This window comes from Dermacentor albipictus, chromosome 5 (genome assembly GCF_038994185.2).
Source record: "Dermacentor albipictus isolate Rhodes 1998 colony chromosome 5, USDA_Dalb.pri_finalv2, whole genome shotgun sequence".
Taxonomy (NCBI): Eukaryota; Metazoa; Arthropoda; class Arachnida; order Ixodida; family Ixodidae; genus Dermacentor; species Dermacentor albipictus.
This window is the reverse complement of record NC_091825.1, coordinates 48,575,885-48,588,914: the sequence shown is the minus strand read 5'-3', so window position 1 is coordinate 48,588,914 and position 13,030 is coordinate 48,575,885. Positions and strand designations below refer to the sequence as shown.

General features: G+C 45.2%; 1 protein-coding gene and 1 non-coding gene across 4 annotated transcripts in view; both read right to left on the bottom strand.

Moving 5' to 3' along the window:
- The window catches only part of LOC135899233 (potassium voltage-gated channel subfamily KQT member 1-like), a 307,969-nt gene that overhangs the window by 215,133 nt on the left and 79,806 nt on the right, over positions 1-13,030 (bottom strand). The gene's annotated exons all lie outside the window — the stretch shown is intronic.
- Positions 9,625-9,697, bottom strand: TRNAT-CGU (transfer RNA threonine (anticodon CGU)). Its single transcript has one exon. It is a non-coding gene; the product is annotated as a tRNA-Thr (tRNA).

The window sequence follows — 13,030 nt, the reverse complement described above, 5'->3', positions numbered from 1 at the left end:
AAAAAAGATGAAACATTATATGACAAATGCGAGTCGCTGGATAAAGTTGCCGGTAAGTGTATTGAGCCCATGCGCTCACTTGAAAAGACTTTCACAACAATAAAAGCTGTTCTTTCAAGCGCCATATTTGGCCGTGGCCGAAGCATCGTCCGAAGTGAGTAATTCGAGAGAATGCTGACGCCTCGCTGTTTTTATCATAAAACAATTGGTGGAGGGGGAAACAATCGTGCTCACTTCTGTAAGTTTTCAAGAGCACTTTCCCTACAAAATGCCGAACACTTACACTACCTAGTAAACCGCTCGTGCGGGATATGTCTAACCAAGAGAGAGATGAAATCGCTCTGTCATTCTGAAAAAAGCGGTGTCTTAATAATACATCTGTGTGCAGACGTCCAAACACCGCTCAAAAGAGCCAACGATCGAAGCCTCGCCATTTCTCCCGAATACAGACACCGCGTCCTACTATTTGAGCAAGAACCAAGTATCGAAAAAAAAAAGAGAATCAAGCTCTTCACATGCTACTTGCCATAGAGGAAGAAGGTTGCGGGCAGAAGCCAAGTTCGGTGAAAGCAATACATTTCAGCACGACCCAACCGCGTTCCCACGCCGTTTGAGGGCTAGGAAGCCGACGACTAATAGTCATCGTAAACCGAGCTCCCTACACGTCGTCTCGAGAGACGATGAGTGTACCGCTGCGAAGGGCGCAACGACCACGCAAAGCACGCGCCGTAATAAAAAAAAAGTGAAATAAAAGAACAACCGCGCACACATCTCCTACACTGCTCGCAGTGGCGGTCCACTAACGCACTTGAAGCGAGACACTTGAAGCGAGACCGCACAGCTGCGGTTCGCGCTCGCCTTCGCGTAGAGCATCGCGAGCGCACTCTTCCGCAGTCAGACAGCATCGCTCTGTTGAGGTTAAATAAGAGCCGGCCAGGCCGGACTAGAAACGGGACCCGGACAAGTGAGGAAAGGGGGAGCCTGGCACGCAGACCGAGGGCGCTAACCGAGCGCTGTCCACCGCCGGGGTTGCTCGCGGAGGATCGGTGATACTAGAGAATCGGCATCAGGCGACGGCGGGGCCGGTGAAACAAATGGGACGCCGACGCCCTCTTCCTCCCCCGATCCCCTTTCCTATTCTTTTTTCTCTGGCACGATGGGAGCTCGCGTCCCAAGGACACCGTGGCCAGATGCACTTAGCCCAATTGGGTCCGAGCTCGGCTCGCAGCTGCTTACACACGAACACGCTGCACGTTCTCTCTTTTCTTTTTTACTCCATTGTCTTTCAAGTCTTGTCTGGCCACCAGTAGCGATAGTGGCAGCAGCAGGAGAAGCAGCGGTGGCGGTGCATCACGTCGTCGAATGCGTCCACGGCCAGCGAAACGCGGCAAACATTTGCCTCGCATCGCTCGATTGCGTGCGCCGACGCTATAGTGGCGCGTCGGCTCGCGATAAACGCACCCGGTCTCGGACAAACTCGAGCGCATCGCTTCCGGGCAGTTTCTTTCTTGCTCGCCCAGGCGTCACTGCTTCCAAGTGCTTTTCAGCCAAGAGCCGCGCGCTTAAGCAGTGTTTGCCTCGGGCCAGCGCTGTTAAACAAGCGGAGTGGCTACGCAAGCTCAGGGGACAGTTAAGGGCTTCTAGGAACGGGTGATTACTGTTCCAATTAGTGTGGCTGCCACAGGAAAACGTGGGCGTGTGTGACCTTTGACGCTTTCGCTGCACCCTCCACTATCACTGCCGATATTTTTACAGCGAAGCTCTATAAGGCTGGCCGATTCGTCCGTCCGACTGTCAGTCGCCTGTGCGCCGAAATATACTGCGGCGAAACCCCATGCGCTTGTGAGAAAAAACAGCGAGAGAAAGGGCGACGCGCGATTAGCCAACACCACCAAGATAGCACCAGGCCTGTTTACGCTGATGCATGACATCACGCTATCTGGCCCGACATTTCCATTGACAAGGCTGGCGTGATGAAAGCAATGACGCAAACATAACTGTTTCCTACTCGGGAACATCCCCATTAGATTCTATGGCAGTCGGCCCAGGTAACGTAACGTCATGGATCGGATTGAGACTAGGTGGTGTTGGATTTCCTGCGCCACTAGTGGCGTCGTTGCTCTGTCGCAGCCGAGTGCGCGCGCAGCAGTTTCTCTCCGGCTCCGAAATGGGTAGGCCACGCGTAATAGTACTCCTTAGGAGCAGGCAGCTTTCGATCAGCAACGCCGCAAGCATTACCAGCAACGAGCATGTATGCACCGTGCCGATGCTGGATCCCGAGCACAGGAACAGATTCCTGCAGCCGAGCGCAAGCAGCAGCTGCGTACCGAGGATCCGGATCTACAAGCCGTCGTTTAATGAACCGTTGAGATCACTGTGGTGATAAACACCGGGGTCGCACGTTTTAGCTTCACTGGTTAACCATCTGTACGGAGTGCTTGGACGGTGATTTTTACTTACCACTCGCCCTTAGCGAACAGAAAGAATTACTTACGGCCCAGGAATGGTAGGGCCAGCGTCGCGTTGTCATTGCAACACGGGTGATGTGAGCGCTGACTGAACAAAACACCCAAGGCTTTTATTACAGCGACGGTTGTTAAGGCCTATTTCAGCCAAATTTTTTGGCGTATATGCTGGCGATGTTCTCATCATCTTCGCCATCATCATGCTCTCTTAAACAGGTAAGAAGACATCGGTAAAGTAACCGTTACCTGCTGCTTGGCCGGGGCGGGTAAGCACGAAGCAAGGTGGCAGAGGTGACGTAAGTGAGATGTGTGTTGTTGTCTTAGGTAAATTAAACAGGATTCGCTTACAACTTATAACAACATTGTTCTAATCAGTGGGCAAGCACCCCAGTTTACAGGTACCTTCAATATTACCCAAGGCAGTGGTATTAAACTTACAAAGAAAGCAGCATTCCATAGCTTCCTGGTGGTAGTGCAGGCGAAACCCTGATTCTAAAATTGTTGCCTTCAACTCATTGCAAGAGCAGCCAGGAAGGTGACATCTTGAGATAAAGAAAGTTTCAATATCGCTCTTTTGCTCATTTGAACTGTGATTATTAGATCGCATCCTAAAATATGCCTCTGTCTGTGAAACATAATGTTGATTACAAGTACTACATTCGAGAGGGTAGAGAGAGAGAGAGAGAGAATGAAGAGGAAAGGCAGGGAGGTTAACCAGATATGAGTCTCCGGTTTGCTACCCTACACTGGGGATGGGGGATAGGGGTTAGAAAGATGACAGAGAGGAAAAGGCAAAAAAAGAAAAAAAAAACGAACGCGCACACATGGAGACACACACACAAAAAGCGTTGCTCACAGTGGCGGTGTCACAGGTAAGGTGCCCATTAATTTGAACATATAGGTTGGATGCTGAGCTGATTTCTTTCTGTGTGGTTCTCATGTGACGGCAGGCCTGGTAATGGCGGTTTATTGCAGTGCCTAGAACACGGCAAGGGTTGATAGTTGACTTGGCCAAAAGATCGCGTAATGTTATTTTTTTTTACTATACACGACACCAGGTGGCTCTACGATATGCGTTTATGGCAATTACTTTCAGTAAGAACATTGGGGTGCTTACGAAGAATAGCTGAAACCTTTGGCACATACGCTGAGTGGGAGAGGATTAGATCAGTCCAATATTCATCATTAGGTGATTTAGCTTTAAGTATATCGGCACAGCTGAGCGTCCCAGATCGAATTGCAACATCATCGATTATCTATTCCAGGTGCTTATGTTTAAGAAGGACCTTTGATTACCACACAATAAGCCTTGAAAGGTCTTGTATTCCTATCCAAAGGAAATAAAGTTGATTGATTGATTGATTGATTGATTGATTGATTGATTGATTGATTGATTGATTGATTGATTGATTGATTGATTGATTGATTGATTGATTGATTGATTGATTGATTGATATGCACTTAAAGCGGTGCGCCTGATCGAACGGAATGTATGCCTGCTACTTATCGGTATGCAACCTCCCGCGTACCTTTCGCTTCTCGTGATTTATTTATTCACATTTCTGCCAGTCTCTTACTAGAACAAAGCAAGAGGGTATTAGCGCTTCAATGCAACGAACACTACGTAGTGACATTTTCACAATCGGCACAAAAGACAGCACCTATATTGAAACAAAACATAACAACGCTAATTACATGCAAACAGGACAACGGACTAATTTATGCATTCACCAATAATTTATCGCTAAATTATATATTAATGATGAGGGACGAAGTAAAAAAAATAAAGGTACACACACTTAGGAAGGAGCCGACTGGCTCTTTGCTACGAAACAAAATACTGAAAAAAAGAAACAAAAGACTATTTATTAAACACAGATTCAATTTTCGACGTGAGACCTGTACAGGATCCTAAGTAATGGATGGGTCTAAACGATTCCATTCACTGATTGTCAGGGAGAAAAAAGAAAACTTGAAGAAATTGTTGTTATAAGCGTATTTCCTTGGAGTGTATGCATGTTTGTTTCTTAGTTTTTGAGATTCTGCAAGAAAGATGTATTTGTACCAATCGACCCGGCTGTGCTTTTGCAGTAGTTGATGGAGAAATCTCAGACGTGCCAGTTTTGCTCTTGTCTCGAGCGTAGTAAGTCCGGAAGACGGCAGAAGGTTAGTGGGCGAGTCGGTTCGCTTGTGCTTGTTATGAATAAAGCTAACGGCCTTCCTTTGTACCCGTTCAATTTTGACTAAATTAGTGACAGCATGCGCATACCATGCAGTTTTAATATGCTATAATATTGGGCGCACGAATGTAGCAGTAGCCACTATCTGCACATGGCAAGTTTGTACTAGATTGGCATTCCAGTTATCTGGCGTATAATGACAATGACCTCAGGGTAAGGGGGGGGGGGGGGGGGGTAACTGCGATATTAGTACCACGGACACCTTGAAGTGTCGTGCCAAATCGCAGACACCAACGTGTTATGTCCATATATATATATATATATATATATATATATATATATATATATATATATATATATATGTATGTATGTGTGTGTGTGTGTGTGTGTGTGTGTGTGTGTGTGTGTGTGTGTGCGTGCGCGTGTGTGTGTGTGTGTTGATCGGAATCATTTTTCCTTTTATGGGTTTCTTTTACACATTGCCTGTGGCAGATAGCATAATTCTTGTCCTTGAGCTGGAATATTCGAAGAGGCGGCCATTCATAGCATGCGAAATCGAAACGCATGTGCAACGAACTAAAGGAATCAATAATTAATTTCTTAATTACTTACGTCATGGCACATATTGCAATTTACGAATTGAAGTCGGTGACTTGCAAGATATCCACTCGAAAGGAATTTCCATGATGCCACCAGTTTTTATATATTATTTTCCAAAGTGTGGCACAAAATGCATTGGTGTTGCAGTTACCCTTGTGCTTCAATGCACAAAAGAACGTTTTGTTAAAACTAAGTGGAACCACAATGCATTTTTTAGAACAGCAGTGCATTTAAGTTTGATGGCGCAAATCTCTAAACTGGCACCATTCTGGAAATTCATCCAAGTGTATACGCGTTGCAAACCAAACGGCTACAATTGGTAAATTGCATTCCGTGCGCTAAAGTAAATAATTCAAAGGATAATTAGTGGATTTTTGTTTCTTAGTTCCGTATGGTTTCGATTTCAAGGGCAAATATCTCGCAAGTGTCCGCCTCAACGAATGATCCAGCTCGACGATTATATATGCAATCTGCAACCGGCTATTTTTAAAGAGCGCGAGAGTTATGTAAATGAGAAGGAAGTAAACCAACGCTCCCGATTGTTATTAGTCATATCATAAGAAGTGAACAACCAAATGCACCAAGTCCAGGATATGAGTGTAAAGCCAACAAACCAGGGCACCAAGGGCAGCACAGAGAAATTAGTTGTACCAATGAATTTTTTTTAAAAATACAGATAAATTATTGGAAATGGATGTGGACGAAAAGAACAACAGGCCGTAGATGGGATATGACGACATCTCACCTGCAGCCAGTTGTTTTTTCATCTACTTTCTTTTCTATAAATGTATCATTTCTTTAATTTGATTAATAACGACACGTAGTACCCCTATACTGTCCTTATTGTCTTTATTTCATTGCCATATTTCATATGGCTATATATGTGCCAGCCGTCTCGGCGGAGGTCCACGAGGGCATTGTTGCAGTTTTTAAGGACAACAGACTTGGACAAGCGACTGTAGCCTGAACTGATGTTTATAGTGCTGCCTGCAAGTGATATAGTGCTGTGCGGTGACACGGACCTACTATGATTGTGTATCTGCGTTTCCTTTCCTCTCTCTCTCTCTCTCTATACATACATATATATATATATATATATATATATCGCTATATATATATACATACATATACATACATATACTCTCTCTATACATACATATATATATATATATATATATATATATATCACTATATATATATACATACATATAATATATATATATATATATATATATATATATATATATATTTATATATATATATATATATAAAAATCATCAGCCTGGTTACGCGCACTGCAGGGAAAAGGCCTCTCCCATACTTCTCCAACAACCCCGGTCATGTACTAATTGTGGCCATGTCGTCCATGCAAACTTCTTAATCTCATCCGCCCACCTAACTTTCTGCTGCCCCCTGCTACGCTTCCGTTCCCTTGGAATGCAGTCCGTAACCCTTAATGACCATCGGTTATCTTGCCTTCTCATTACATGTCCTGCCCATGCCCATTTCTTTTTCTTGATTTCAACTAAGATGTAATTAACTCGCATTTGTTCCCTCACCCAATCTGCTCTTTTCTTATCCTTTAACGTTACACCCAGCATTCTTCTTTCCATAGCTCAATTACAGCCGAACGCTTTTCGTAAGCCTCCAGGTTTCTGCCCCGTAGGTGAGTACTGGTAAGACAGCTGATATACACTGCTCTCTTGAGGGATAATGGCAACGGGGCGGAAACCTCGAGAACCCATATATATATATATATATATATATATATATATATATATATATATATATATATATATATATATATATATATATATATATATATATATTGGACAACGTGTAAGCAAATGAAGACTTTTCCACCGATGTAAATGGAGCTCACATCCTCCGCATTATGCCTGTGTTGATGTAACTCATCCACTAGACTACAGAGGGAGCGGAAAATCTGCTTCAAGGATCCGGCAACTGCTTGCCATGTTGATCAATTGAAGCGCAATAACTTTCTGGGCTCGTCATTGTGGTCATGTGCATCCGTACGCCCATATTTTTTGTTTAATTTTTTGATGTAATTTCAATTCACAAATTCGACAATCAAATTTTCTGTAAAATCCGGAGCTGTCAACATTTCCTATATCGATAAAAAAATAATTCATTAAACAAATCAGTCGCCATTAAATGTGCTATGTGTAGGCAAGGACAAGCTGCTGTCAGATGCGGCTCTATTCTCTTTCCTAACCAGCACGCCGTGGGGGAAAAGTGCACTCAAAAACCTGTAATGGGAGGAATACTTGCGTGGAAACTTTGGTCGTTAGAAGTGTTCGGATAATGAACGTCGTGCACGATTTGGGACATTGCCTAATTTTTCGATACGGACAGTTTCACCATGTTGGCGGTTTTCAGCCAATCAGAGAGGTCGCAGCCGCTCTCTAAGCGAGTCAGAGTAAGCGTACGCGACGATAAGCTTTAGACTACGGTGGAATTAAACAAGCGCTTCCAAAAAAAGCACCCACGGTCAAGGAGCACTCGGCGAGACGAGAACGGCATGAATAAAACAGGGATATCACGATTCTACAAATTCGTGCCACAATCGAAACGAATATACGGCAACTTTTCTTTCTTCTTTTTTTTTGCGCCAGCATCTCATTAAATGCCAAATGAGACGATTGCCGAACCGGAACAGCTCTTTGAGAACTTCCCTTCAAGCTCACGGCCGCCGCGCAAGCTGTTCCGAAAGTCACGACACTATTACCCACTCTGGCGGGCAATATCGTCTCTTCTGCATCCCGTCCTGCCACAAAGAAGATGTTAACCCATGCACCCAAGGCAACGCTCTGGGAGGCACGCACAAAAAAAAAAAAGTTGAAAAACAACAACAAAAGACGTCAGCCTCTTTCCCTCTCTCTCTCTTCCCACATCCCACTAGGCCTTCCCGGATGGCTAAAATTGCGGCGACCCGTTAAGCCGTATCCGTAATCAGCGGTAAAGAGCCGTTGCGGTATTTTGCTTCGCTCGTTGAAAGGCATTTGCACCGGCACTTTTGTGCGACGCTAGCGAGATGGGGACGGGAGGTGTAAAGGAAGGCGGAAGTGGCTTTCCGCGAACGTCGTAAGAAGAAGAAAAAAAAGGGAATAAAGAAGGAACGAGGGGACCCCTTTGAATGAAAGCCATTGTTTCTCTTCGAGGGAGTGTGTGTGCCCGGAAGGTGGGTGGAAAAGCGCGGGGCTATTGGGAAGCGGAAAATGTGCGCATTTAAGCACAACGGGAAGGCCTAGATATGGATGGGTCGCGACACAGAGGGAAGTGCGACTGTACGCGTGGAGTACGGTGAAGCATTAAAAGAAAAAAAAATTGTGCTGCGGTGTCAGGGAACAGCAGCAGTGAAGGAAAGGAGCTGGTGGAGGAAAGCTTTGTGCAGGACGTCCGTGTGTTCACTTAGCCTACGAGGTGTATTATTTATTCCCTTACTTTGTCGTTGAGATTGCTTCGTTGTTTATTCACCACAGACAGAACGGGAACGTAGACTTTAGTGTGCAACGGTTAACAACTCGGCCGCTGCAAGACCCAATTAGTAAATTGAGGCCCATATGGCCCGATCACACGTACCGCAAACATATAAACGTGCTAAGTGTATAAGAAAAAAAATGCAATTGTATGTAAGACAAACAAATGTAAGGCTAACCATAAAAAGGCGACCAATGCGCGCCCACGTCAAGTAATAGTAGTTCATTTTTACTATGCAATGAAAATGCTATTATAACAGCACACAGAAACGTCATTGTTCAAGTACATGTACCAAGTTCATGTACAGTTCGGGAGAGTCTACAAGTAAAGTAAAATTAATTAGCTGGCTGTCCACAAGCAAATCTCGTTAGGCTCTCACAGCACAAACTTGTTTAACAGGGCGCGAACGTGATCAATTGAAATGTGAAATGCGAAATGTGATCAATAACTTTTCTAAAACCACATTTGTCCTAGTAACTCAATTGATTGTTTGATTAGACCTGAATGGTCCATGTGACTATGTTCAACGTACTCGAATCGCGACCACTCCATGAGAAACTATACCATTAAGTGGATAATTAACGCTAAATGAGGGGAGGCAGGTCCCCCAGTCAGGAACTTGTAGAAATTAACCTCGCAAGTTTACAGTGGAACATACACATCACACGATGAGGAAACTTCTCTATAATGATTTTTTTATAACGCGAGCATTTTTTTGCCTCCTCCCTTGGGTTTATCACTCAGTAAATTCGTATATATATGTATATATATCACCCAACAAAGATACCAAGGATGGCATAGGGGAAATTGCTTGGATCTATTGCCTGAATTAAAGAAATGTCAAACTATTGGCAATGAAAGTGGATGAACAAACAACTTGCCGCAGGTGGGGAACGATCCCACGTCTTCGCATTACGCGTGCGATGCTCTTACTAACTGAGCTACCGCGGCGCCGTTTTCCCATCCACTTTCTGGGGTATTTCTGTCTTTACTACTATAACCCACCCTGGGAGTATTAGACAGCGCCACCACTCACAAACCAAGGCGGCAGATGTGGAACATCTTCTCCGCCGCTAGTTCCAAGTGTACGAGAATTTTTGGGTGCAGGCAATTGGTCAATAGACCGACACACGCTATCCGAAGGGATCGATACCGCAGGATTCGAGGCCCTCGCTATGTAATGAACGGGAAGAAAGGAAACCGAGGGGCCCGATTTGTATTAGTCATGAGAAGCCAACAAATATGTATAGCGGCGCCTGTAGCAAAGTGTACCAATATGTTATTTTCTGTTAATATGTACCTATAGATAAATATAGCATGTCACCCGCCGTGGTTGCTCAGTGGCTATGGTGTTGGGATGCTGAGCACGAGGTTGCGGGATCGAATCCCAGCCACGGCGGCCGCATTTCGATGGGGTCGAAATGCGAAAACACCCGTGTGCTTAGATTTAGGTGCACGTTAAAGAACCCCAGGTGGTCGAAATTTCCGGAGTCCTCCACTACGGCGTGCCTCATAATCAGAAAGTGGTTTTGGCACGTAAAACCCCATAATTTAGTTTTAAATATAGCATGTCCCACTCACTATATGCCCCAACGGACAACTTTGACACTGGCATTTTTCGCACAAACCATGCGCCCCTGTGACCCACTGGGTATGACGCCTTCACTGCATTTATAGATACGCTTCTCATAAAGATATTCCCAGTAAAAGATAAGTTTTCCTACTCGTGGCGCACACAGCTAGTAGCCGCAGGCGACCAGGCTGTCTCACTCGAGTCATCCGCTACTGCTGCTACTTCAAAAACTCAAACTATTCCTCGCTTAATTTATCAATCAATCTTTACTTCGCTCCGATCAACAGAGGGCCGCAGAAAAAAAAGAAGAAAAGAAATAAAAGAAAAAGAAAAGCCCTAGCGTGACGAGCTCCTTAGCCCTACACACTTCGACAGTGGTGTAAAATAAATATAATGCAGAGTAATGCAACAAGTACGCATAGGTACAATTAGCAAAAAGACAACTTGCCTTAGTTAAAAAGCAAAAATAAAATGAAGAATTTAACAAAAGAAAAGAAGTCTAAACACATGCAGGCTAGAAGCACATTAGGGCTGCAGAATGGGTATCAATAGAAAGGAAGCGCAATCGAGGACTGCAGAAGACTAGGTGGGGCGATGGTATGGTATGATATGGTATGCTCGGTATGGTATGCTATGGTATGGTATGGTATGGTATGGTATGGTATGGTATGGTATGGTATGGTATGGTATGGTAAAACTTTAATGAAGTCCTGCAGATCGTGAGTCTTCACGAAGCGAGCCGCTCCCACGTGGGAACCGGAAGGCCGAGCCTCTCGGCCGCATCGTGGGCCTGCTGGACAGGCCAGAGTTGGTCAGCCAGAAGAGGGCTGCGGAGAACCACCTCCCACCTGGCCGAGCTGTTATCGATGATAGACCATGACAGGGCACACCGACAGAGCATGTGGTCTAACGTGGCTATTTCTCCATAATCGTGGCTGGTAGCATTGGTGTAAGTAGCCGGATAGATTTTATGTAAGAGCGACGAATCGGGATAGGTATTCGTTTGTAGTAGACGGAGCATTAATGCTTGAGCTCTATTGAGCCGCGGATGAGGAACAAAGTAGGTTCTACGGCTGAGATAGTAGTGTTTAGTAATCTCGTTGTAAGTGAAGGGCGTGTCCCTGTTCACTGTGGAGTCGGCTTCCGATTGGTCGAGGATAGCGCGGGGGCAAGTTCACGCGCAGCCCCGTGAGCCGACTCGTTGAGGTTGGGAGGAGCACCCTCTATCTGGCCCTGATGTGCGGGAAACCAATAAATGAAGTGGTGCGTGATTGCCTTGCCCTCAAGAAGTCTCAGGGCCTGTTTGGAAACGGTGCTTTTTTCAAATGCTCTTACGGCAGATCTTGAATTACTATAGATGACATCCCGTGAGCTATCTAGCAGGGCTAGTGCAATAGTAATTTGTTCAGCTATTTCGGAGCCCCTCGTCCTAACCGAGGCAGCATTGGTCATTCCTTGCCGACCATCGACAGTGACGATGGTGAACGCCCGACGTCCCTTACAAGAAGCGGCATCCACAAAGCTGACCTGTCGCTGATCACTGTGTATTTGCCTAAGGAGGTTGGCCGCACTTGCCCTCCTTCTACCGCGATTATGATCGGGGTGCATGTTCCTAGGTATTGGCGCAACCGTGATGTTCTCACGAATCGACGGAGGAACGTCAGAGAACTCCTCCGCTACTCTATTGGGGTGATATCCGAGTTCCTGCAAGATGGATCTCCCTGTCTTCGTTGTCGTGAGGCGAGTTAGCTGTGCGCGCTCCTGGGCCTCGGCAATCTCTTCAAAAGTGTTATGAATGCCAAGCTGCATTAAGCGCTCTGTACAAGTGTATACGGGTAACCCGAGAACCCGCTTAGTAATCTTCCTAAGCTGTGCATTCAATTTATCCCGCTCTGCCCGTTTCCATCGATGCATGGCTGCCACGTATGCAAAGTGGCACAGAACGAAGGCATACATTAGTCGAATGAGGTTATCCTCCTTGAGTCCATGATGCCGATTTGATACCCTCCGAACTAAACGAACAGCACTTTCAGTTTTAGCAATTAACTTGCGTATAGTCTTGCCATTTGTGCCCCCTGACTCAACGATCATGCTCAAGACCTTGATTGAATCGACTCTGGGTATACGGCAACCGTTTCTTGTATATAGGTTAATGTATCTGTCTTCTAACGATGTCCACCCCTTGGGCCTTGGACCGCGTTTCTTGGGACTATACAGCAAGAGTTCCGACTTCAAGGGGGAGCATCTGAGACCGGTGGGTTAGAGATAGGTTTCGATAGTGTGTATGGCCTCCTGTAAGGCTCCCTCAAAGAAATTACGAAATTAGCGGGTGCTAGTTGGAATTGGTTGGCGCATCACAGGGGTAATTGGAGATTGCAGTGAGAGGCCTACGTCCTGGGGGGCAGTGGACATAAAATAGGCTGATGGCTATGATGATGATAGTGGTGGTGGTGATTGGTTGTGGTGAAGATGAAGAAGACAAAAACAAGTAATCAATAAGTGAAAATCAACAAAGCACATGTTTGCATTTACAAGAAAATAATACACACTGCAAAATAACAATCATTTTGCAAATTCACAACGAAGTACAGCATCACTACACGTTCCTATATCAATCCGCTAATGTAATGTTGTTGATGTAATATATCCGCTAATGTAATGCTGTTGATCAGTTTAAGTAAATAGTGTTTCAGCATCCTTGAGCCGCAGTT